Below are 26,919 nucleotides of genomic sequence, written 5' to 3'. Positions count from 1 at the left end.
ACCTCTTTACATTAAATCTAATTCTTCTGATGTACTTATCATACTCTAATTATTTACATGACTGTTTAAGTACTAATTATTGTCAGTGATAATGAATGAGATGAAAAGCATCTCAGAGTACCTGTGTGTCTGACTTCAGAGTAGGTCTGTTCCCTGGCCAAAGCCTACATAAATCTAAGGTGTTCAAAGTCTTGTCTGCTCTACTGGCTCTTGGCAAAACTTCTGAGATCTTCGAGAAAAGCAATGTATTCCTGGTGCTCTGGGGCAGTGCTGAGCTCCACCAACTCACTTGCAAAAGTGTTATCTACCCCTCAGCTTGCCACAAAATCCATCAGGTAGTTATATAAGGCCCAGCCCAAGGAATCAGTGTTGAGTGTGAATGTGTGTTCTTCCATGCAGATTTGCCAATGGACTGAAAGCTCACTTCCCTGCTGGAGAATATGTCACTCTCATCCTCCTATTCTTGCGCAACCTCATCTTCTAGATAATGGCAGTCCAGGAACAGGGCTTTCTTACTGGCATTCTTCATAATCTCAACCACAAAATTAGGAGTGAATGTCAATTCAGGTTCCTGTTCTTCAACCTTCTGCCCTAGGGAGGGCTCCTCCTCCCCATCAGATGTTGGTCAGATGCTGTTGTGTATGCTGAAAGTGATAATGATCTTCTCTTCAGCAACTTTCTGCATTAATTTGTTTTCTGTCCCATTCACTTCCAGCTCCCAACCTCCAGACATCTTTGGGAGGGACTTAATGCTTCTGTATCTTCTTTTTCTCCTTAATGTCATCATCCAGGGATGCAACAAAAGCTTTTCTTCTAGATGTGCAGCATGCTGCAGCTGCAGCCACAGACCCCTCAAGAGCTCAGGAGGCCCTGCTGTTCCAGCCCATTGGCAGGCAACAGGGCCTCAAGTGCCGCATACAAGGCTAGGTATGGACTGCAGCAAAGGCCAAAGCAGAGGGGTTGGGCTAGTCACAGAGCCCCCCATTAGGGGAGCCCAGCACATGGGGCACTCGGTACAGCAGAGGAAAGCATCGGGGCTGCAGACATGTGTGGGCACAAAGGATGACCCAAGTGGAAACTACTGGCCCACACCCCACTGGAAATACCCTATTTCAAACTTTTTCGTTATCATTATATTTGTTACGGTGATCTGTGATCAGTGATCTTTGATGTTATGATTATAATTGTTTTGACGTGCTATGAGCCATGCCCATATAAGATGATGAACTTAATAAATGTTGCATGTATTCTGACTGCTCAACCGAAGAGTGGATCCCATCTCTTTCCCTAAACTTGGGCCTATTCCCCAAGACACAATAATATAGAAATTTGACCATTAATAACCTTACAATGGCCTCTAAGTGTTCAAGGGAAAGGAACAACTCCTACTTTAAACTGAAAGCTAGAAATGATTAGGCTTAATGATGAGGGCATGTTAAAGGTGAGACAGACTGAAAGTTAGGCCAAACACCCAAGTTGTGAATGTACATGAAAAGTTCTGGAAGGAAATTAAAACTTCTACTCCAAAGAACACATGAATGATAAGAGTGAAGATAAGCCTTCTTTAAGGAAAGGAAGCCATCTCCAAAGGAAGATAAGAAGAAGAAAGCCTTCTTTAAGGAAAGAAGCCATCTCCATAACATGAAAGTGAAAGGTAAAGCAGCAGGTGCTGAATTAGAAGCTGCTGTAAGTTATCCAGAAGATCTAGCTAAGAGAATTAAAGATGATGCCTACACTAAACAACAGATATTTCAATATAGACAAAACAGCCTTCGATTGGAAGATGTCCTCTAGGACTTTCGAAGCTAGAGAGGAGAAGTCAATGTCTGGCTTCAAAAGTTCAAAGGACAGGCTGACTCTTGTTAGGGACTAATGCAAGTGGTGACTTGAAGTTGAAGCCAATACTGATTTGCCATTGCAAAATCCTAGGCCCTTAAGAAGTATGCTAAATCTACTCTGCCTGTGCTCTATAAATGAAACAATAAAGCCTGGATGACAGAACATCTGTTTACAACATGGTTTACTGAATTAAGCCCACCGTTGAGAACTACGGCTCAGAAGAAAAAAAAGATTGCTTTCAAAATATTACTGCTCACTGACCATGCACCTGGTCATTAAAGAGCTCTGATGCTGTTGTCATCCCTCCTAATACAATATCCATTCTGTAGCCCGTGGATCAGGGGGTAATTCTGATGTTCAAGTCTTATTATTCTTTTAATGTTTATTTATTTATTCTGAGAGAGAGAGAAAGCATGCGTGTGCAACCAGGGGAGGGGCAGAGAGAGAGAGAGAGAGAGAGAGAGAGAGAGAATCCCAAGCTGAGGACGCAGAGCCCAACTCAGGGCTCAATCCCACAAACCATGAGATCATGACCTGGGCTGAAATCAAGGGTCAGTTGCTGAGGGTGCCTGGGTGGCTCTGTCAGTTAAGTTAATCCCTGAGGGGTGGGGTGAGGGAAAAAAAAAAAAAGTTAATCCCTGCCTGGGATCCTCTCTGGCCCTCCCCCGCTTATGCTCATTCATGTGCTCTCTCTCTCTCCCAAAATTAATAAACATTAAAAAAATAAATCACTTACCTTCTAAAAAAAAAAAAAAGGGTCAGATGCTCAACTGACTAAGCCACACAGGCATCTCAACATTTTACATTTTAAAAGTTTATTTTAGGGGCGCCTGGGGGGCTTAGTCGGTTAAGCATCCGACTTTCGCTTAGGTCATGATCTCGCGGTTCGTGGGTTCGAGCCCCGCGTCGGGTTCTGTGCTGACTGCCAGCTCAGAGCCTGGAGCCTGTTTCAGTCTGTGACTCCCTCTCTCTCTGACCCTCTCCTGCTCACGCTGTCTCTCTCTCTCTCTCCTAGAAATAAATAAAAAACATTAAAAAAAAATTTTTTTTAAGTTTATTTTAGGGACACCTGGGTGGCTCAGTCGGTTAAGCATTGGACCTCAGCTCAGGTCATGACCTCATGGCTCATGAGTTTGAGCCCTGCATGGGCCTCTGTGCTGACAGCTCAGAGCTTGGAGCCTGCTTCAGATTCTGGGTCTCTTCTCTCTCTGCCCCTCTGCCTCTTGTGCTCGCTCGCTCTCTCACTCTCACTCTCTCTCAAAAATAAATACATTAAAAAACATAATAAAATAAAAATGAAAGCTTACTTTAAAACATTTATTTCTTGACATTATAAACAAGTAACAGTCTGAACTACATATAATGTTTTGTTTTGTTTTTTTTTTAATGTTTTTTTATTTATTTCTAGGAGAGAGAGAGAGAGACAGCGTGAGCAGGGGAGGGTCAGAGAGAGAGGGAGTCACAGACTCTGAAACAGGCTCCAGGCTCTGAGCTGGCAGTCAGCACAGATCCCGACTCGGGGCTCGAACCCACGAACCGCGAGATCATGACCTAAGCGAAAGTCGGACGCTTAACCGACTAAGCCACCCAGGTGCCCCATGAACTACATATAATGTTTTTAATACCTTCTCAGAATTTAAGATCTATATTTTTCAGGGTCCACTATACATTAAATAGTATGTGTGAAAATATATTGACCATAGTAGACTTATATCACATAATATCAAATCTCATTCCCTAGAAAACATGTGTTATTTTAATATCTATGAATGAAAAAAAAACACCTAAAGCTACAATAGCACAGAATAGATAGTAGTCTAACCATTCACAAGAATGAAAAGCTCTTTTCCATGCTGTTAGAAAGGTTCTTTCCTAATAGTTTTTTAGGCCAATGAACAAGTCTGAAGCAAATGAGAGTTAAGTTTCAGGTTATTTTTCCTCCTAGTCAATCGACCTTACATTGCATATTTTTAAAACAGGAGTTGTATATTAAACAAGCACTACAGGTAAAGAATTAGACTCCTCATTAATTTCAGATTATGGCTGCTTTATCAATTTCCCTAGTCCACTTCTGTTTCTATGGTAACAAAGGTAGACTCAAGAAGCAGAAGCAAATATTTTAAGTTAACAGTTATATGGGGAGAGTCAAGTATTGAATGGTATTTACAGCAACTTAATTTTAAGAAATAATCTAAAATATGAAAAGGAAGAAGGGAATCACAGTTCATTTAACTTAAAGCTACTCAAAGGGAGTAGTCTGCCAGTTCAGTATTTTTTCCTTGATTGTTTTCATGGAAAAGTATTTACATTTTCGTTATAACTTTTCTAAAAAAATCTGGTTCCACTCCCACTATGGGTGGCCAAAAAAAAAAAAAAAACAAAACCCAAAACCCTAAAATCACCAAGTGTCCATATTTACTTTCTAGAACAAAATTCATAGAACTAGCATTAAGGATTTAAAATATGATAGCACATTTTGTGATCTTAACTAGGAATCCATTTTAGACTGTGATTTTCTTTGAAATAGCTGATTCTAATATGACCTTTTATTTTTAAGCAAAGCAACTATCTTTAAGAATGAAAACAAACCGGGGCGCCTGGGTGGCTTAGTCGGTTAAGCGACCAACTTTCGCTTAGGTCATGATCTCGCGGTTCGTGGGTTCGCCAGCTCAGAGCCTGGAGCCTGTTTCAGTCTGTGACTCCCTCTCTCTCTGACCCTCCCCTGCTCACACTCTCTCTCTCTCTATCTTAGAAATAAATAAAAAAAAAAGAAAAGAAAACAAACCTTCATTTGCATGTATAGGAGGATTAGGAGGAACTTAATGGAGGACGGAGGACTGTGGGGGAGAAGGGGGTAAATAGCGGGGGGGGGGGGGGGGGAGGGAGGCAAACCATGAGAGACTCTTGAATGCTAAGAACAAACTGAGGACTGATAGGGGTGGGGGGAGGGGAAGGGGGTAATGGGCATGGATGAGGGCACTTGTGGGGATGAGCACTGGGTGTTATATGGAAACCAACTTGACAATAAACTATTAAAAATTTTTAAAAAATTAAAACCTGTTAATACTGGTATGAACCTTTCATATATATACATATAATAAGATACATATTTATCTGGAATACGAATTTCTCTAGCAGAGTTTCTAAATATTTCTGAGGTCATCTTAAATTTGCATCTAAAATCATGACTTACTTAAATCCTTTCAACTATTTGTACTTTTCTAAGTTGCTTTATGTTCAAAATTTTCTTTATCCTCTTTCAAAACATTTTCACTCCAAAGTGTCTGTATTTCTGTCTCTGTCTCTGCCTCTCTCTCATTACTCTGGGGGAAGCAAAATACCATGTCAGAAGGAGCACTGTGGAAATGACTATGTGGCAAAGAACTGAGGCCATCTGCCAACAGCCAACAAGGAACTGTCAATAAAAATGTGAGCTTGGCATCCAAACCTCCAGCACCAGTTGAGTTTGGAGATAAGTGCTGTCCCGGCTGGAAGCTTGATAGCTAACTCAAGAGAGATGTGCTGGGCTAAAGCAACCTAAGTCAATCCCAGTTTCCTGAGCCACAGAAATTAAAATTCAAAAATTAGTGGAAAAAGCAGGTTGGAAAATGATACATTCAGGATAATGATTTACAAGGTTTTCAAACATGCCAAATAATGCTGCTAAACTTGAGTATTTTGTCAGATGCTTTTAATAAGTAAATGACAAAGTAAAGCATTAAGATGTAATGCAGTTTGGCCAAAATTCATACCAAATGGGTTTGCTCTTACTGCTAAGGGAAACAAAATTTAAGCCCCTACCTGTATGAGACAACCAAAATAATAAAAAGAAAATAAATGTTCATTTATAAAATATATCAAATGCAAGCCTGTAAACATCAGAAAACAAAATATGTCCAAAATCTATATTTTGACCACTATTTTCCACAGTCAACATACAAACTTTGGCCAAATGTTTTCATCTTTATCTGTAGACAATCTGGAATGTTCTATGCATACAAATATTACCTCTCTATTAAGAATGTTCCTAAGAGAAAAAGTTGTGGAAGACTTTAGCAAAGGCAAAAAAGGATTATGGATGTCCTATCTAAATTATCAGTGCCTTTCAATTTTTTTTTTGATGGTAAAATATACATAACATTTACCATTGTAATCATTTTAAAATATACATTAACCATTTCAAATGTAAAATTAGGTACAGTCACAATGTTGTATAACCATTACCACCATCCATTTTCAGGCCTTTCATTTCATCATCTTTAATCTAGAGAACAAAGAAATTAAATTGTAATCTTTTATTTATTTTAATTTTTTTAATGGTTATTGGATTTCTGAGGGAGAGAAACAGAGGATGAGAGGGGAAAGAGCAGAGAGAGAGAGAGAGAGAAAGGGAAATAGAGAATCTGAAACAGGCTCCAGGCTCTGAGTTGTCGGCACAGAGCCTGACATGGAGAGTGTGAGATCATGACCTGAGCCAAAGTCGGCCCTTAACCAACTGAGCTGCCCAGACACCCCAAACTTATAATCTTTTAAATGAACATTAGAAAACAAATAAGCATGGGGCGCCTGGGTGGCTTAGTTGGTTAAGCGTCTGACTTTCGCTTAGGTCATGATCTCGCGGTTCAGCTCAGAGCCTGGAACCTGTTTCAGTCTGTGACTCCCACTCTCTCTGACCCTCCCCTGCTCACGCTGTCTCTCTCTCTGTCTCTCTCCTAGAAATAAAACATTAAAAAAAAAAGAAAACGAATAAGCAAATACAAAAACAAGGTCAGGACCTTTTAAGAACACCAGTTTGTATAATTAAGGCAAATATTTGGCAAATTAGACTGATAATTTTTTTAAAAGAAGTTATGGTGTTAATCAAACAAGTAACAATAATCCGATACAATGTTTATAATTTTGAAAAATATAAATTCCTATGTTCAACTCAATTGAATCATTATTCTGGAAATATTTTTATTTCAACAGTAACTATATTTTGTAGCATGGCAGCTTGAAGCTAATTTTCAAGATCTACCTAAACAAAAACCTTGGACTGGTATTAAATTGAGTTGATTACGTATGCCTGGGTGGCTCAGTTGGTTAAGTCTCTGACTTTGGCTTAGGTCATGATCTCAGAGTTCGTGGGTTTGAGCCCCATGTCAGGCTTCATATGGGTGCGGAGGTTTCTTGGGATTCTCACTCTCCTCTCTCTCTGCTCCTCCCCAGCTCCAAATCTCTCTTTGTCCCCGCCCCCCCCAGCTCAAAATCTCTCTCTCAAGGTAAATAAATAAACTTAAAAAAACTGAGTTGATTAAATGATGATGATTAGATACATAATTTCTAAGGTAAAATACTGAAACACTGATTACTAAGCATAGTTGTACACTTACATACTTTTACTTCTTTTTAAAGAAAATTTTTTTAATGTTTATTTCTTTTGAGAGAGAGACACACAGAGTGTGAGCAGGGGAGAGGTAGAGAAACAGGGAGACACAGAATCCGAAGCAGGCTCCAGGCTCTGAGCTGTCAGCACAGAGCCCGACCCAGGGCTTGAACTCACAGACTGTGGGAGCAGGACCTGAACCAAAGTCAAGACGCTTAACTGACTGAGCCACCCAGGCAGCCCTACCTACTTTTGCTTCTTATTGTAATATTGATAAGCTATTGTTTTGAGTCATGTTAATGAACCTGTTCATTTTTGCCACATTGATGTGCAAAAGGGATGTATGTGTGGCTATAAATAGCTGTGTTACATGTGTTCATGAGGTCTGCCTAGTCTACTAAAATGCGGGTGCACGGCAGACAGTTCTCAATTATTCAGCCCTATCTTTTCACTGTGAAACAGAAATCACTTAGTCTGACTAAAAGGTGCAATCAATAATGAGTAGTTGAGACTACCCTAGGAACAACAGTGACAGAGAAGTACAAATGGGTATGCGCATTTATATCTCAAAAAAAGTTTTCTTCTAAAAGAGAGATTCTTGGGCTTTTTGGTCTCCTGTCCCTTTTCTACTCTTAGATCTTACTGAAGACTTCAAAGAGCTTTAATTTTCTGTTGAATATAGCTATTGAAATTTGCCATCTTGGAAATTAAAAATGAGAAATTATTTTAAATATTTATTGATGCATTGAAGACAATGATGAATGCTTTGTATAATAACATAAATAACATGTTAGTATTGTTATGAAAACAGTTTTGAGTTCATAGATCCTCTTAAAGAGAACCACTGACCTATAGTAAAGTCTCCATTTATTCCAGAATGTGAAAGACAGTAAATAAAGGATCTAACTTGGAAAGTGAACCTTATTGGCCTTGATTGGTAATAGCCAGCTCAGAACAGCAGATATGAAACATTTTAATTTTTAGTAAATATCATTCGATGTTGTTAGGCTTGCCTCCTTGGGGTAATTATTAATATCTTCATCTTCAATGTGAAAAGCTATTTTACACCTTCTGTATCAGATGTGCTGTGTTTTACCAGAATAACTTTCTGTGCTTTGACTTTATTAAGTCCTTGATTATATAAAAAAAAATTTTTTTTAAGTTCCTCCTCACTTATGAATCACCAAAAGTATTATCTTCAATATCTATTTTTTTTAACTTTTTTAAGTTAAAAAAACTTTTTTATTTATTTTGAAAGAGGTTGGGGTAGGGGCAGAGTGAGAGAGTAATAGACTCTCAAGGAGGCTCTGCAATGCCAGCACAGAACCCAACACAGGGCTCAAACCCATTAACTGTGAGATTATGACCTAAGCGGAAACCAAGACCCAGATCCTTAACTGACTGAACTACCCATGCACCCTCTCTATGTTCATTCTACTATTACTTTGATTAAATAGATAACCAAATATTGTTTCTCAGGCATCTGGGTATCCTTTTTGAAGGGTGATCATAATAATCTTAAATATTTTTCTTGATTCCCCCAAAAGACTGGTCTTACTATGAGGTATGGCTGATTATTTTCATAGAAGCAAGCAAGAACATTAACGAGCCTCTTTGAATTTGTTTTTGCAGGTCTTAGTAAAGACTATATACTTATTTTCCAACTACTATGGCTACAAAATAAACTGAAGGAATAAACTGGCTTGACCAGTCTTTTGGGGGAAGCAAAAAAAATCTTTAAGATTATTATGATCATCCTTCAAAAATCTTAGCAAAACCCTCCCTCTCTCTCTGACCCTCCCCTGATCACACTGTCTCTCTCTCTCTCTCTCTCCTAGAAATAAATTTTTAAAAAAAACATTAAAAATTAAAAAAAAAAAAAAAAGGGGGGTGCCTGGGTGGCTTAGTCAGTTAAGCGTCCGACTTTCGCTTAGGTCATGATCTCGCGGTTCTTTGGTTTGAGTCCTTCGTTTGGCTCTGTGCTGACTGCCAGCTCAGAGCCTGGAGCCTATTTCAGAGTCTGTGACTCCCTCTCTCTCTGACCCTCCCCTGCTCATGCTGTCTCTCTCTCTCTCTCCTAGAAATAAATTTTAAAAAAAAACATTAAAAAAAATCTTAGCAAAACCATTCCTTCTAAACAATTCAAATACAAATGATTCCCCAGTAAACAGGAACATATGTTTATCTGTAAAAATTAAGAATATGCAAATTAAAATAAAATTATTCCCATTAAAAATACAGTAAGGGGAGCCCGGGGGGCTCAGTCAGTTGAGTGTCCAACTCTTGATTTAGGCTCAGGTCATGATCCCAGGGTCACGGGATAGAGCCCCACATTGGGCTCTACTCTCAGCGTGGAGCCTGCTAAGATTCTCTGTTTCTCTCTCCAGCTCTCTCTCTCTGCCCCTCTCCCCTGCTCATGTACTCTCTCTCTCTCTCAAAATAAAAATAAATATTTGAAAAAAAGAATACAATTAAAAAGAGGTGCCTGGTGGTGGCTGGGTGACTCAGTCAGTTAAGCGCCCAACTCTTGGTTTCAGCTCAAGTACTGATCTTGGAGTTCATGAATTTGAGACCTGTGTCAGCCTCTGTGCTGACAGAGTGGAGCCTGCTTGTGATTCTCTACACCCCCGCTTGTCCCCCCACCTCCACTCACAATCTCTCTCTTTCAAAGATAAATAAATAAGCATTAAAAAAAAAAAAAAAAAAGGTGCCTGGTTGGCTCAGTCAGAAGAGCATGCAACTCTTGATCTCAGTGTTGTGTGTCTGAGCCCTATACTGGGTATAAAGATTACTAAGAAAAATAAACTTTTATTAAATTTTTTAATGTTTATTCATTTTTTGAGAGACAGAGAGCACAAGCACAGGAGGGGCAGGGAGAGAGAGACACACAGAATCTGAAGAGGGCTCCAGGCTCTGAGTTGTCAGCACAGAGCCCAATGCAGGGCTTGAACTCACAAACCCCAAGATCATGACCTGAGCTGAAGTCAGATGCTTAACCTAGTGAGCCATCCAGGTGGCCCCCAAAAGATAAATGTTAAAGAAAGATTAAGAAAAAATTATCAAAGTCCAGTAAAAGGAGCATAAAACAGTACATCTTCTCCTAAGGAACATTTCATGAATATGTGAAGTTTTAAAATCTGAATAAAATTGCATTCATTCACATAATCCCTCCCAAAAATCTACCCAAAAGGACTAAAACCAGTACCAAATATGCCATCATCAAAGAAGTCCAGGAAAATATCAACACTATAACAAGACTCCAATTCTATACTCATATGCCCCATAAATACAAGGTGGAGATTTTAGGAAATAAGAATATTTTGAAATGTCCCAACCCATAACTTATAGAATCAAAGTTTAGGGACATGGAAGGCCTGTAAGAGAAGTGGAAATCGTAGAGTTTGACACTCAGGTTCACATTGCAGACATCAAGCCCTCATTGTTTTAATTTTCCTCAATCTGTCATTTGGTTTGTAAAGGAGCCAGCTTTATACATGATGATCACATCTGGCTAAGCAGATACAAGTGCTAACTGGCCATAGAAAACTCATAATCCACAATACTACAGAGTAGCCATTCTGCCCCTGCTAATATTCCCCACCCACAGGTATGCCAGGCTCTCCCTGAAGCAGGCGAACTGCTAAAATCAAAAGTTGACCCTTAAACATAGGATCACAGGTACACCCACAACACAGATCTCAAGAGGTTCAGCAAACAGTTCTAGGAAAAAACTCTATTTCCTGTTGCCCAGTTCACTTTGTTGCTTATGCCAAATATTAAAAACCATCAACATCTAAACCTCTATCTACCACAAATTATCAAATGAAAAACAAAAAAACACTAAGGTTAATAGAGAAAGCCATCAAGAATTCCCAAGTTGCCCAGGCATTTATATAAATTTCAACTTCCTTCCTGAAGTTTTTAAAAGTCTTAATAAAATAAAAATAGATGAATACTTGCTCAGCATGATTTTCAAAAACATATCTAACAAACCAAAAGTGAGTATCACAGACAGTGAGGAGGTATTTGAAGCATTTCAAAAGTCAGAAAAAATAAATAAAAGTGTGCTCATTGTTAACACTGATACTAGTTAACTTCATTTTATTCTTTACAGAGAAGAATAAAGTTATAAATATTAGACGTGGGCAGCAGGGGCGCCTGGGTGGCTCAGTCGTTTAAGCATCCGACTTCGGCTCAGGTCATGATCTCACAGTTCATGGGTTTGAGCCCTGCATCGCACTCTGTGCTGACAGCTAGCTCAGAGCCTGGAGCCTGCTTCAGATTCTGTGTCTCCCTCTCTCTCTGACCCTCCCCTGTTCACGCTGTCTGTCTGTCTGTCTCTCTCTCTCTCTCTCAGAAATAAATTTAAAAAAACATTAAAAATTTTAAAACAAAAAAGAAGTGTGGCAGCCAACCTCTTTGCATTAAGATGCCATTACACATCTGGGAAATCCTAGAGAATCAACTGAAAAATTATTAGAAACAATAAGAAAATTAAGTAATTCAGGGGGATCAAGGTAGCTCTGCCAGTTAAGCATCTGATTCTTGATTTTGGCTCAAGTTATGATCTTATAGTTATTAGATCAAGTCTCATGACAGGCTCCATGCTGGGCATGGAGTCTGCTTTAGATTTGCTCTCCCTCTCCCACTGTCCCTCATGTGTGCTCTCTCTTCCCTCTCAAAAAAAGAGAGAGAAGAAGAAAGTAAGAAAGAAATAGAGAAATGAAGGAAGGAAAGAAGGAAGAAAAAAAAGAGAAAGTAAATTGAGTAATTCAATCCATAGCCAGTAGGAATTACTCTACAACAGTTTGGGGAAAACTGAATACAGTCTTTTGGGGGAAAAAAAAATAAAGTAGAAGTTTACAACTCACTTCTTTCACTTAAATAGATTCTATCTACAATAAAAATTCAGGTATAAAACAAAACAAACCTGGAAGCTATACTTAAAAAGAATGAAACACTGGTCTTCTAAATACCTATACTTCTCCCTGTACTGAAAACAACAATCTTGGGGGAAGGGGAAATTCCGCAATAAGTATCAGAAAAGGTAAGAAGGAAGGGAAAAAGGGAAGAAAGGAGAAAGAATAAACTAACCTAGCAGCAATGTGCTAGAGCTTGCTCCCAGTAGTTCACAAGAGTCTGCTGTTAAAATGTTCAGAAATTTTGCAACCTACTTATTAAACAGTCATTATTAAAAATTAAATTATATGAGCTTACCATTCAATAAATCATATTAAAAATAAGGTAATAAGCACTCAAAACTTACCATTTCCTGATTATCTTACTATATTTTATTAATCTCTATGCTGTTGAGGTTATTTACATCTATTTTATCAACTTGATACAGATACTGTATAACAATTGTGTGCCTGCACATCTCAACTGTGCTCATTGGTATTAAGTTGTTGGAATGAAACAGGCCATGCCGGGCCTATCTTTTCCCTGGTATAAGGACTTATCAGGACTTATACCAGGGAAAAGAGTGCTCACCACCAGGTACATAAACCAGTTGTTAATATTTAGCAGAACACCCTTACATTTATTGCACATATGCATATTTACATATACTGCATATATACATATACTGCATACATACATATACTGCATATATATAAATCATTCATTATGCTCTGACCCAGCAATTCAATCTCCATTAATGTCTCCTAATGAAATACATCAGATTAAGAAAAAAGGCTTAGTGGAATTTGAGGTTAAATGATTTCATTACATAATTTATGTTAATCAAAACAATCTAAATGCTCCAAACTTGGGTAGTTGAAAATATTATTATATACTGTTTGAAAATATTTAATGGTATGAGATAATGCTCAGGATATAATCCAAAAAAGAACTAATGAGGAACGTCTGGGTGGCTCAGTCAGTTGAGCCTCCGGCTTCGGCTCAGGTCATGATCTCACGGTTCGTGGTTCAAGCCCCACATCAGGCTCTGTGCTGACAGGTAGCTCGGAGCCTGGAGCCTGCTTCAGATTCTGTGTCTCCCTCTCTCTCTGACCCTCCCCTGCTCACAGTGTCTCTCTCTCTCTCTCTCAGAAATAAATAAAACATTTAAAAAATTTAAAAAAAAACTAATGAAGTAAAAAAAAACAGAATGAAAACTACATATATAATAGCTGTTCTGGAAAAGAAAAAAATACACACATACAAATACATTAAACATGATCAAAAATCAAAACTCTGTTTTATGAAAAATAAGCAAAAAGACATTTCTAGTTGAAGAATTTCTGATATCTAGAACTCTAAAATTTCTTTCCATCAAAGATCCAGTCTCACTGCTATACACACCCACATCTTCTCATTCCCTCAAATTACAGACATATCCCTCCTTCTAGTTAATGTTAATCAGTATAATAGGGTAAGGCACCCACGTCTTCACACTTCTCACAGAATTTCTGAATTATATCCCCTGCCCCTAGATCTTCATTCTTGTCATCAAGAAAAGACATTTTCAAGCACACTTCCTTCTTAGAAACTTCCCGATTTCTTTTCCTTTCCCTTAAAAACAAACAAAAACAAAAAACTATCTAAATCCATGTTTCTATTTCTTTAGCTTTACTCTAAACTACTCGACTAAAACTGTTTTCGTCAAGGTCACCAATGTCCTTTTTGCCTAATTCAATAGGATATTTTTGATTTGTTCTTGTTATCACAAAAACATTTCACTCCATGTCTGCTCCCTCATTTTCTTTTTAGAAGGGAGGTTCATGGAACACACTTGCTGCTTTTTCATTAATGAAAACTCATTTCATTAAATAAACATTGATATAAAATAAAATAAAAATGCTAGTTAACAGAATTTTGGACATTTGAAAATTGTATCTTAATACTTTTTCTGTATTTTTCAAAACTTTTAAAAATGTTATTAGTGAAAAATATACTTTTATTCTTAAAAATTAAAAGTTCTGTATACTTAAAACAGAATTATATGCCAAAAGCAAAAGAATTATAATAAAAGCATAAAATTAATATTTAGAACTTATAAACAGGTTATAATAAATATACTAAGACCTCTATGCAGTAACAAACAATGTCAAAGACAAACCACAAAAGAGAAACAGGTTAAAATACCAAAAAAAATGCTCATTATAATTAGTCACAGAAATGCAGATGAACTAAGATATAATTTTTTGCATTAGAATTGGCAATGGCTAATGATGATGAATATAACCCAATCCAATGAAGATGTAGTAAAATAGGTAGTTATATAACTATATATATAACTATAACTATATACATAACTATATATATAACTATAACTATATATATATATATATATATACACACACACATACTATTAGTGAGATACTTTAACCCATACAATCCTTTTAAAAGCCAAGTTCACAATCCATATATTAAGAGACTTAAAATATCCCCAGCCTTTTACCCAGTAATTGCATTTTTGGGAATTTATCTTATGAAATGATGTCAAACAGCCACAAATAAAAGTACTATGCATGAAAATGTTCATTGAAGCATTATCTATAAAGGCTGGAAGTAAGGAATCAATCCGTCTGTATGCATAACGATGTGCTCCATTATTAGCATTCCATTGTAGAATAAGGGAAGAAAGAGACAACCCTATGAGGAGGCAGAGGGTTGACAAGATTTCAAAAACATAACTCTTCACAAGAGTTTTAGAAAATAAGCAGATTTTACCAAGCAGAAAGAGGGAATAAGAATTGCAAACAGGAAACACCATGTGCAAAATCATGGATTCATGAATGTCTATCCTCAGGGACCCATAAAACCTATGGTACATTTGTAATATTTTTAGAACATGCTGCTTCCAACTTCCCAGTAGTTTTCAGAAAGTGATGTTTAGCAGTGGTTTAAACACATACAGAGCAATAAATACAAACAAAAATGAAAAATAGTAGGCTAACTGGATGTGAGTATTCATCTTCATATAATGTGATACACCAGGAGGAAAGTAGAAGGGTTTTAAATAGATGAGAATTTATCTTAAGCTAAGCTCATCATGAGAGTGTTATGATATTAGACACAATATCTAACTACTGGAAAGTGGTAAGCTACAAACAATCTCTTTTGTTCTTACTTTCAATATCTGGCAAGGAGAAATAAGTGTTCAACTACATCAAATTACTGTTATGGTCATAAGAAATAGATCTGCATGCAAGGTAATACAATCTCCAACCTCCCCAAACTAGCTCAACCCCATTCCTTTATTTTACCATGTATCTCATATTTATCCTTCTAGCTCATACTCAATCTAGCTCACTCTATTGCTATTTGTTTAGTCACTGCCACCTGACTGGAATTTCTGCAGTAAGCCACCTGTCGTTCTTTTAATAGTCTCTATTTTCTATACATTTAAACGATTTCTTCCAAATCTATCTTTCTAAATTTTTAATATTCTAGCTCTGCTTAAAAATCTATTAGCTAACAGGGTGCCTGGGTGGCTCACTTGAGAGTCCAGCTCTTGATTTCGGCTCAGGTCATGATCTCATAGTTAGTGAGATCAAGCCCCATGTGGCTGTTGGTGCAGAGCTGGCTTGGGATTCTCTCTCTGCCCCTCCCCATTCATGTGCTCTCTCCCAAAATAAATAAACTTAAACAAAAATCAATTAGTTAACCCAAACTCCCCTTTGTAACTTTATCTCCCACTATTTTCTAACAAAGTTTAATTAGGTAGGATTCCTCCATCCTCTCCATTCAGGTTTCTGTTCTAAAATATCTACTACTCTCTTCAAGAGTCAACTCAAGTGTCACTATTTCCTTGCACCTTTTTAATTTTAAACCATTTTCTTCCTATCTTTCTCTTTCTTTCTTTCTTTTTCTCTTCCTTCCTTCCTTTCCATTTTGGGGCATCAACAGCAATACGTAAGTATATAAACTATCCTGAACCATGCTACCTTCATATATAGTAGAGGCTCATCTTATTGGGGACTGGGGAGTGTGTACCCAGTAGTTCCTAGTCAGGAGGCTGTATCAAAATATAGTAAATATTATCTTTGACATTAACCATACTGGAGACAGATACATGATCCTTCAGTAAGTCCAACACAGCCAGTCTGATTGCCAGCGTTAGAGCAGATGTCATTTATTTAGTTGAGTTCCAGAAACTCATAGCTGGCCTGAATTTAGGAGCTATGATATACCAAAAAAAATATTTATATTAAGATATAAGAGCCACACTTAGTATAAGATGCCACACTATGAGAGCTACCCAGGAACAGAGAGCACCTGAATCTTTTTTTTTTTTTTTTTTTTTCTAGGAGAGAGAGAGAGACAGCTTGAGCAGGGGAGGGTCAGAGAGAGAGGGAGACACAGACTCTGAAACAGGCTCCAGGCTCTGAGCTGGCAGTCAGCACAGAGCCCGACGTGGGGCTCGAACCCACGAACCGCGAGATCATGACCTAAGCTAAAGTCGGACGCTCAACCGACTAAGCCACCCAGGTGCCCCGAGAGCACCTGACTCTTGCATCCTGCCTGGAGATAGCTTTACTGAATGAATGATGGAAAAACTGAAATTGTTTTTCCTTTCCCATCCTCAATTTTTCCTAACATAAATAGTTGAATTTCAATGGGTTAAAACCACAAAAGATGCAATATGTACATCCTTTTACTCTGACTAAATTATGACTTCCTTGAGCATATGCATTTTATTTCTGAGCACTTGTTTCTAGTTACTAAGAAATAGATGCTGGCCTAATTCTTGTTCTCAATTTAATGATCAATTTATTTCACTAATAACTACTGCCTAATATGAGACTATTAGAACATCACAATAGTATGAAACAAGAAAAAATAAGTGATTTTCATTTGTTTCCATGGGTAACTACAGGATTACTTTTAGGTCTCTTGTGAAGTCCTGAGAGTGACAAATGCAAAAATAAACATGCATTTTTGCCCAGGTACACGTAATTAATTTAGTTGGTACCTCTGGACTGTAGCTGAAACATATCAAATGCTACTTACTAAGCATAAAATATTTCCAACAAATTGCAAAAAAAAATTACCTATTTCATAAAAAGTATCTCACATTAAAATGAAAAAGGTCAAATTCAAAGTACTATGTCAACAGAACATTTCAGGAATGCCTGCGTGGCTCAACTGGCTAAACATCGAACTCTTGATTTTGGCTCAGGACATGATTCACAGTTCGTGGGTTCAAGCCCCACATCGGGCTCTGCATACAGAGCACAGAGCCTGCTTGGGGTCCTCTCTCTCTCTTCTCTCTGTCCCTCTCCTGCTTGCTCACTCTCACTCAAAAAATAAAAAAAAAAAATAAAATAAAATATAGAACATTTCATTAAAAACAACAATCCAAAGAAACTCCCAAATTCAGAAAATTCTAGTCACATTCTATTTGGCTTTCTCCCTCCACTGCCCCCACCGGAGCATGCTTTGTTCCTATCCTCCCATTTCACACATAGTACAAAAGCACTTACACATTCTTTAAGCCAATTCTCCTCTTTTGAATTTTGGCTGTACATCTATGAACAATCTTTTTGGAAAGGGAATGGAAAAGAAAGCTTTCACAAAAGAAAGCTTTCACCTAACTGGCCAAAGTATTACATGTTCTCTTCCTGGATGGAATGTTTATTGTTTACACAGCCCTTCCCTTACCCTTTAACTTCCTACTTCAAATCTCCAAGGTATGATTAGATAAGAGTTATTTTCTCAATAAGCTGCTGAAAATATTAATGACAATGCACAAGAATTTAATGCTACAGAGCTTAGGCCACAATGGAGAAAATCTTGAGACTTTCCAAGAGGGCTCTATTGTTTAACAATGCTCCATTTCTCTTAACCCCATTTAAAAGCCTTCCTTAACGTGGTCTCCTCTTTCTGAAATTGTTAACTACCCACCTCCTAACAACAATTCCTTTAGCTCTGCAGTAACCTCTTAAAATAAAGAGTTTTGACCCACAACCTCTATCTGTTACTGTTGCCTAGCAGACCCTATTTCCTCCACTATGCTACACTAACCCATAAAAGGAGAAACATATCATCCTGTGACTTACAGGTTGCTCCCTGATTTCTTCAGAAGCTCAAGATTGGCTTTGCTGCTTCATATGTTGCCATAATGGTTTTTGTGAATAGTCATCTTTTTGCCAAGGAAGTCCAGAAGTATGTTTCAATAACCATGTTATCATAGAAACCACAAAAAGATAGTTAAGTGTGCTTGTGGCTTCTCTCTAAACAGTCACTAGACAGCCTTCTATTCCACTCATTTCTACCTCTAATTTATCTCAAAACACATCATCATACAAGAAATACTTACATAAAAGTTTTAAGGTTTTCTTCTGACCCATCTCCTACAAGTAAACATTCATCACAACACTATAAATAAGGAAAAGGAAATAAATTTCATTGTCTTAGTACAGCAATAATGAAGTTAGGAAAAGTCTAACCACTGAAAATTAAGACCTTATACATCTGTGTGTGAAGTTCTTTGAATCTTTCCTTTTCATACATTAAAAACGTTTGTTTTTTTCTGAGACAGAGCTTGCTTATCAGCACAAGCATACAAGCAAGGGAGGGGCAGCAGGAGAGGGAGAGGGAGAGAATCTTAAGCAGACTCCATCCCCAGCCTGAGCTGGGGCTCGATCTCATTACTTTGAGATCATGACCTGAGCCAAAATCAAGAGTCGGATGCTTAACCAACTGAGTCACCCAGGCACCCCAAATCATACTCTCTATTTTTAATGATATTTCTATTATTAGTGAAATTCAGTACTGATGTAATTACAAGTAGGGGTTATAATTTTTTTTTTGTCCTTATGGATATTCCTATTAGCAGTTCAGAGAGTTTCATCTTCTTTATTCATCCACAGTAACTAAAAGAAGTAAAAGTGTTTTTTGAGTCAGTCATCAAATCCCCTTGGAAAGCTAGTTCTTCACCAGTAAATTGAGAAAAGGGAAAAACAGATGCCCTCTCTTGCTCAATGTTCTTAGCAGGTAATATCATGCATTACATTTCAAAACAGAAGCAAAAATCATTTATAAAGCATTGGAAAAGAATAACAAAAACAAAAACCATTTACAAAGCATTGGAATAGAGTGAAGGAGAAAGGAGTGGTTCTGATTAATCTCACAAGAAATGCAATATTCCAATAACTCTGATCAGAAAGGACAGCTTTGTCAATTTTAAACTGGCCTCTACAAACAACAAGACTATTCATTGAAACGGATAATTTGAAACTGATTAACCCATTTTCTCCAGAAAAAGACAAACGGTCATTTTTTTAAAGCAATGGAGGAAAAAGAAAGGTTCCAAAACATTTTCTTTTTCTTCAGGGTAACCTCGAGAAGGTTGACCAACCACTCTAGATACCTAATAGACCTAGCTTTAATTTATTTGTTCTATGTGGGGCTCGTGATGCCCTTCTTTTATTGTATTCTTTCTTCCTAATTCCTAAATATTCAGTTTACTCATTTTTCTAGGTCAAATTCAATGCTACCTAAACCAAAGAACCTTTTCTAATGATTCCAACCAGAAGTCATCTTGCCCCCATTCTGAGCTTTCACAAACTTTCATCCATAGCTTTCTAAGAATACTGAACACAGCATTCAGTATAAACTTGATGAATGGAGGTAGCTGCCCCCATTTTCCCTTTCCCTCTATTATTAGTACTAGAACAATAAAAGTGTATCAAATACCTGACTCTCCTGTGGTTGTCAATACTGAGTCATTTTTCAACTAATGGCTACATTTTCTACTGTTCTGTTATTAATATTTTAAAAATTGATTCCATTACCTCATCTTTTTATCTAAATATAATTATTTGTTGCAATGAGAGCCAAAAAAAGGGTAGACAAGTAAAATCCCAAGCCTTCATTTGGAGGAAAATGTAAGACTTTCTTTTCCTTCTGATTTATCAAGAAGAGGGAGAAGAAGGGAAAGAAAACTTATTTGAATTTTACTTCCCTTTATTTCCTCAGCTTATTCTGTGATAAGACTCCAAAGAACAGAAAAATAACTCAACAGATAATCGTCAAAAGGCACACACACACAAAAAAGACATACAATAATTCATGAAATGATCAATGTAACCTCAAATAATGGCCAATTAACTGTGTATGTAAAGTTACTATCCTATGCAACTCAAAACAAAACACATCGTCCTTTAATAACCTCTGAATTTATTATTTAGAAAAAAGTACAGCCTACTGTTAGATTAAATTTGGCCATATATTCTGTTATATTACCAACATATCCAGCCATTTGTGAAGCAAAGAAAGAGTAAAATGCATTCTTAGGAGTGGTACTCAACCTTGAAGTGCTGAAAGCTACTTCATCATCTAACATGGGGACAAACACATGCATGCACATGTGAACATAACACTATGCTGTGTATAAGGCTCAATATAATCACCATCCTTGTAAATCACTCAGGTATCCACTTATTTTAACATACACAAATCAAGGCAGAGCTCCCTGTGATTCCTACAAGGATAGCAGAAATCACATTTAACACCTCTCCTCCCACTCTTCTCATTGAAAGCTTGGGATACACAGGTTTTTCTCCTCACCTTTCAGTCACTACTAGGCAGCACAACCTGCAGGTAACTATTGTAGGTAGACTAGCTTCTACATATAATTTAAATACCGTAGGAGTGTAGCTGTGCTTAATATTCCAGAAGTGAGCCAAAAAGCAGAAAAGACTCATTAGATTTCTTCTAAAAAAAAATCAAAGTAACTTCCTGGTTTTAGGATTAGCATTATTCTAATCAAAGTATAATGTCTTGCTGATCTTCCTATCTTGTCTTACATCATTCATAAACTAAAAGTATTGTCACTTTTCTATTTATTATGTGAAAATGTTTTACAGGCTAATTAAGCACAATCTATTGCTTGTGTTGTCACCTAAAACTATATATAACTAGCAAAATAAAATTAACAATATCTTCAAATCAAAGATAATTCAGTTACTTATCTACAGACAAAAATTATAAAACATATTTTCCAAAAATTACAACAGTTGTATAATCTAGGTTTGCTTCCTTTTCTGGCCAAGATGAGATATATGATGGGTAATATATTATTGACCTTTTACACTTGGTTCTTTCAAAGCTTTTTCATTTTATTCAGCATTTAGTTTAAATTAAATATTTAAAATTGAAGCTGTTCTATGTTGCAAACACAGCTAAAATGAAGAGCTTCTGTAGCAGCAGTGACCAGATTTTAAATGCAGGTAGATCAATAAAAAAAAAAAAATCACCAAGCACAGGCTCCATGTGTGAGTGGAATGGTTTATAATAGCTTGCAAATGACTATGTGCTTGCTGTAACCAGCTGTTCTTAAATTATGAATATGCAACCAATTCATGTTAAAGCCAAATCCCAGCACTATTTCTACAGAGAAATCCCAGTAGTTTTGCTTGTTCTACATGTTAGCTCTGTTAAGGATACAAATAGCAGTAAGCTTCCGAACAAATAGGACCAAACTATTGGCATTTCATGCACTGGGTCCATTATCACAGCGGGGGATGTCAATCATTGGTACATTCCTATAACAGCTCAGGCAATATGACAATGATCTCGTAGGGAAAAAAAATCAAAATCTCTGCAGCACACTCAAAGTCCTTCTGACAACCTAATGCTTTCTTACTTCAGCCAATCAGAATGTCAGACCTGACCTACTAGAAGACTTGCATCAAGCTTGAAACATTTAAAAACATCAATCATAAAAACAAAGACAGGACATTGAATTATACAGTATTAACCTCCAGGGTTTGCATACAAAGACCTTAGATTTATTTATGTCCCAGTGAGTTAAGAGCTTCAGTACACCGTTCTTTACACCAAACTGACTGCCAATTTGATGAACCTCTCTGCCCTCAGCAGGAGTGCACCGTCTTTGATTAATGAGTGCATGCTTGTGGAAAAGTGTTAAGAGGAGAAAACAGAGGAAAAACACACAATTATGTCTACACATAACTGAAGTACCAATGCAATAATTATCTTCAAACCAAATACTCCTTTTTCCTTACATCTACATGCACACATGTGCACACACAAAATTAGTAAAGGTTCTTATTTATATATTACCTTCATTATTATATCTAACACTTATTTTTTTAATGAAAGGCATTCAAAAAAACCAAAGTACAAGTCAAATTTCATAAATTATAAAAACAACTACTTTAAAAGCATTAATTTAAAAAGACAGAAAACACTATCTTATACAGTAAATTTTTAAATATATGGGATATTTTCACCTCATACTCTTATAAAAACCTATTCATTTAAAAAACTGAATGTTTAATCTACAAATATCAAGCCCATTAAATATTTTACTTCTCAAACTGTATTATGAATTGCCACAATTCATGTAACATTCAAAATAGATTTAAAAGTCATATAAATCATTTTGGTTTTCTTTCAGCAAAGATATTGCCAATATTTTATAATTCCATATGTAATTATAAATTAATTATACTCATTGCCCATAATTTCAAAACTAATATGGTCAACAGAAAAACTCATGAATGAAAGTTTAAATTTTTTATGACTCTTCTGTTTAGAACTACCCTCTACCGAATGTGTGAAAATTCCTGCTTAAATAATAGAATGCTGATTTGTACTACACTAAAATTAATACTATATTACCTGTAAAAATAAGCTAAGCATTGAGATTCCTTTTTTAAAAAGTTGACATTTAATATATAGTTTACCTTAATTCAGTTTATATAAATATCTGCCTTGACACAAACATGTTATGAGTAAGTATATTTCTTAAAAACTGAATCACAGGCTAAGGTAACAGAATAATTTTCTTCTTAAGGAACTGTAAAGCTATTACATAAAAAGAGTTGAGAAAGCATACTACCTGTAAGAAATCTTAGTAACGTGTAATCTATTTAAAAGGAAAACATCTCTATAAACTTATAATTTCAAGAAATCATAATTCTGGTATCACTCAGCATGTACTAAAATTGCTTACAATTTGTTTATATTGTATAGGAAACCCTTTACATCCTATATAACTCATAAAATCATATATTCTAATCATCAATTTTGTCATTTTAATGTTTTTTAAAGGCATCCAAATGTTAAAATTACGGATTTTATGCTCTTTGAAAATCTTTAAAGTATTTAAAGATTAAAAAATTAAAAATAGTAAATACTAGAACTAAAAAAGATCTCCTGACCTAGTGACACACTACATTATATCCTAAAGTTATTATCCTAAAGATTTTTTACACAATTTTTGAAAAAATGTGTTTTCTCTTTTGGAATAATCACTTTATTCTTCCTCTTTACTATCCAAATAAATAAATAAATAAATAAATAAATAAAGTAGAAAACACTTAGGCACCAATGGGATGATTTGATACCACTTAGTACCATAGTCTGATAGTTGAAACTATCAATAAAAATTATTAGTACAATAAAAATATAATTCCCATTTTAAAATCATTAAATAATCACCATTTAATATCTTCACCTTCTTATAAAGAAAATTAAACATAAAACTGCCCATTTCCCCAATCATTCTTTTCTCTTCTGATTACCTTCTGCAACAAAAGCTTAAAGAAATATTTAATCAAACAAGTCAGTATTTATTAAATAAAGTACAATCTTTTAAAACATTATGGTATGAAATACTTAATTTTATATAATCAAAAACCACTTAAAATACCTAACTAGGCAATTTAATTAATCCCTCAGGATATCAAGTATATTAAAAATAATTAAGATGATATAATCTCAACTAGGGATCAAAATCACATTATTTTGTTCATGCTAAGTCACTTCTTTTAAAAAGTAGTCGTAGCTAGGACTAGGTCAGAAACTCAGAAATTACAACTTAAAATCTTTTTCTTTGAGAAATCTTTAAACCAAAAGTAATCAAGTTTAACACATTCTTTCAACTAATTCAAGGAGATAAGACGGAAAACAGAAACTTTCATGCAACTGTGATATCCTACATCTTGTATAGTAACACAAAAGTAGCAACAAAGACATTAACAATTGCAGTTCAAGCTGGGAGTGACTGTTCTGTTTCAATTCAATGACACCACTAATGGCTTCTTAGCAGCTCCATGAAATCAACCAGCTGTCAAGTTGATGCATCAGAAGGAACAGTTATGCACTCCCATAAGAAAAAGCAACACATCAGGATGTTTGGCAAAACATCTGCTCCTTTACACTGCAGTTCTATAATAAACATGCAAACAAAGAAATGAGAGAAAGGGCAATAGAATTAAAATTCCAAGGTTTCCATTACAGTCTTAAACGCATTTAAAATAAATGACATAAAAATAAAAACAAATTTCTGCCAACTTGAATACTTTTAAGTTATTGTAAATCTTGGAAAATGCTGAATATAATTACTCGGATTCTTCTAGAAAGGCAAAAACTACATTTAAAATCTTTACATTTTAAAAATTGAGAGTAAACTCTAGTCACCAAGAAAAATCATTATCATGTTATGTACAAAACTCAAAAAATACCAAAATATATCCTTTATTCAGTAAGTACTTAATAAATTATGTCAAATGCGTTTCCAAGACTGAACACTCTAAAAATATTTTAAATAGTATTTGAAAGAGTAAATGCTACTACAATTCAGCACTAGCTTAACATATAAAAACAGTAAAGATACTATTCTCTGGATTTTAAAATATGTACCTACTCCTACTTTTCTACAAACCATTATATGAATGCAACAATATTAAATCCTGATAAATAACTTACTTTTAAGGGCATACAGTTTGATCCCTCCCCCCCAAAAAAACTCTTGCTTGCCATTATAGGCTTAAAATCATTTTGATTTCAGCCATCATTTCAAACATTTGTAAAATTTTACTTTTTCAATCTAAAACTTACAAGTGCCTCAATGTTGTCTAAATTATTGATTATGCAGCACAGTGACAATATGTACAGTGTTTACAATAGGTGTGAGACATCAAATGTACTTAACTACCATTTTCTTAAACTACTTATCCTCTGTTGCTTGCCATTTATAATCTGCCAAATCTTCTAGTCCTTTGTTGCATGTATAATTTAAAACCATCTGTTCTATGTGCTTTTAACTATTTAAACATTTTTCACCTACCTACAATTCACATAAATGGCAGACATTCAATTCAGGCAAGCTTTCTATATAGCATTTTACATAAAGCAAATTCCAAGACAAACAGCACAGCAAACAACACCAAAGAAGGCAGCTACAGAGATAAAAACATGCTACTACATACAATGTAAGTTCTTATGTTTTAGACAAACCTTTTCAGAATTGTTTCTATTAGTTTTTTTTTTTTAGTTAATTGTAGTCAGTGTTTTTCCCTATCCCAGAAGACAAAGAGAATGCAAATTAAATACAGACAGTTTCATGTCCTTGTTAGAAGAGAAGTAAATATGCTGACTGAAAATGACTACAGGAGACAGAATTCCACTTTCCCATTCAATTTACAGTGTCTTTTATTTATATACCAGTCAGTGTATCATTAAGTTTGGTCATGTGACCAACCGAACTTCTGTGAGGTGAAAAAGTACTTTAGACAAGCAAATTAAAACAAAACTATTTTTATTGTTTATTTTTTCATAATGGCTGACAAGAAACTTACAGCTTGAGGTTATAAAACATATTTTAAAATAAATTTTGTCTTTTAAATACTAACTACATTTTTACCAATCGTTTGATTTAATACCTGCTACTAAATTTTAAAAGTATCCAGCAGCTCCAGGTATTTTTATAGTTGTATTTTTGCAAAATACAAGGAAATACGTAAATAATAGATTATTTAATTGCAAAAGGATATCTAGGTAGTCTAAAGTCATTAGATGTAAAATGTTAAACAAGCTGATTAAAGAAAAATCCATAACAGAGTTAAGTAAATGAGAAAGAGAATATGCTGATTAAAAATAACATTTGAAACCTTTAAAGAATTAAAAAACACGTAGACAAAAGCTAGGTGAATACCAATGACACTATAAAAGTTTATACCATTTTTTTTTACACGTAATTTTCCACCTGTTACCAAAACAAAAACGTATAGACGCTGAGGGTTCATTTTGAGAGCAGGAACCAAACATAAGCAGCACAACTTCTCTTTAACCAGTAAGTTACGCGGTCCTTTAAAACAGGGGGGAAATTAAGCGAAAAATTGACTCTTGGGGAAAATTTCTCGATAAAGTTTACATGACGTCACTGGGCCCCCTGAACATTCCCTAAACTTTGAGTCTTTTCCACAGACACTTTTTTGCCTTTCTAAGCCTTCTTTCCCGTTCTCAAAAATAAAAAAGGGGAGACTTGGGAATAAAAATTGCCCAAGATGGCGAAACGCTTGTTGTTTAGAGGGCAGGGGAAAAAATGGAGGATATTGTAATATACACAAAGGGATAAATTTCAACAACTCGGCCAAGGACTGCAGCTGCTTCTCTCTTTATAAGGAAGCAACACACAAAAGATAAATACAGAGGGAGAGAAAAGAAGAGAAAATCTCCCAAACAGCAGGGCCAGCTCTTACCCTGCAAACCCTTCCTTCCTTTCCCAAGTCCCAATTCTGGGGTTCATGGACTACTTTAACGGGAGGGTTGACGCGAAAGAGAAAGGGGGGAGGGGAGCGACAAGAAGATTAAAAGAGCGAGGAAGAGTTGAGGGCTGGCGGCTGTTCCCGGAGAGAACTGCTAGGAGACAGACATTACTGTAGGAAAAGCTGTGCTCCTCTAACCCATCTTACCAAGTATCCAGATCCTTTCCCAGTCCCACCTGCCCCCAT

General features: G+C 35.9%; 1 protein-coding gene and 1 pseudogene across 1 annotated transcript in view; both read right to left on the bottom strand.

Annotated features, from left to right (window-relative positions):
* Positions 1 to 26,919, bottom strand: part of BAZ2B (bromodomain adjacent to zinc finger domain 2B) — a 299,967-nt gene that overhangs the window by 271,962 nt on the left and 1,086 nt on the right. The gene's annotated exons all lie outside the window — the stretch shown is intronic.
* Positions 201 to 26,919, bottom strand: LOC120235319 (annotated as a pseudogene).

The sequence above is a fragment of the Hyaena hyaena genome, unplaced genomic scaffold, assembly GCF_003009895.1.
Source record: "Hyaena hyaena isolate Hyena2069 unplaced genomic scaffold, ASM300989v1 scaffold_126, whole genome shotgun sequence".
Classification (NCBI taxonomy): domain Eukaryota; kingdom Metazoa; phylum Chordata; class Mammalia; order Carnivora; family Hyaenidae; genus Hyaena; species Hyaena hyaena.
This window is presented reverse-complemented; position numbering and strand designations above follow the sequence as displayed.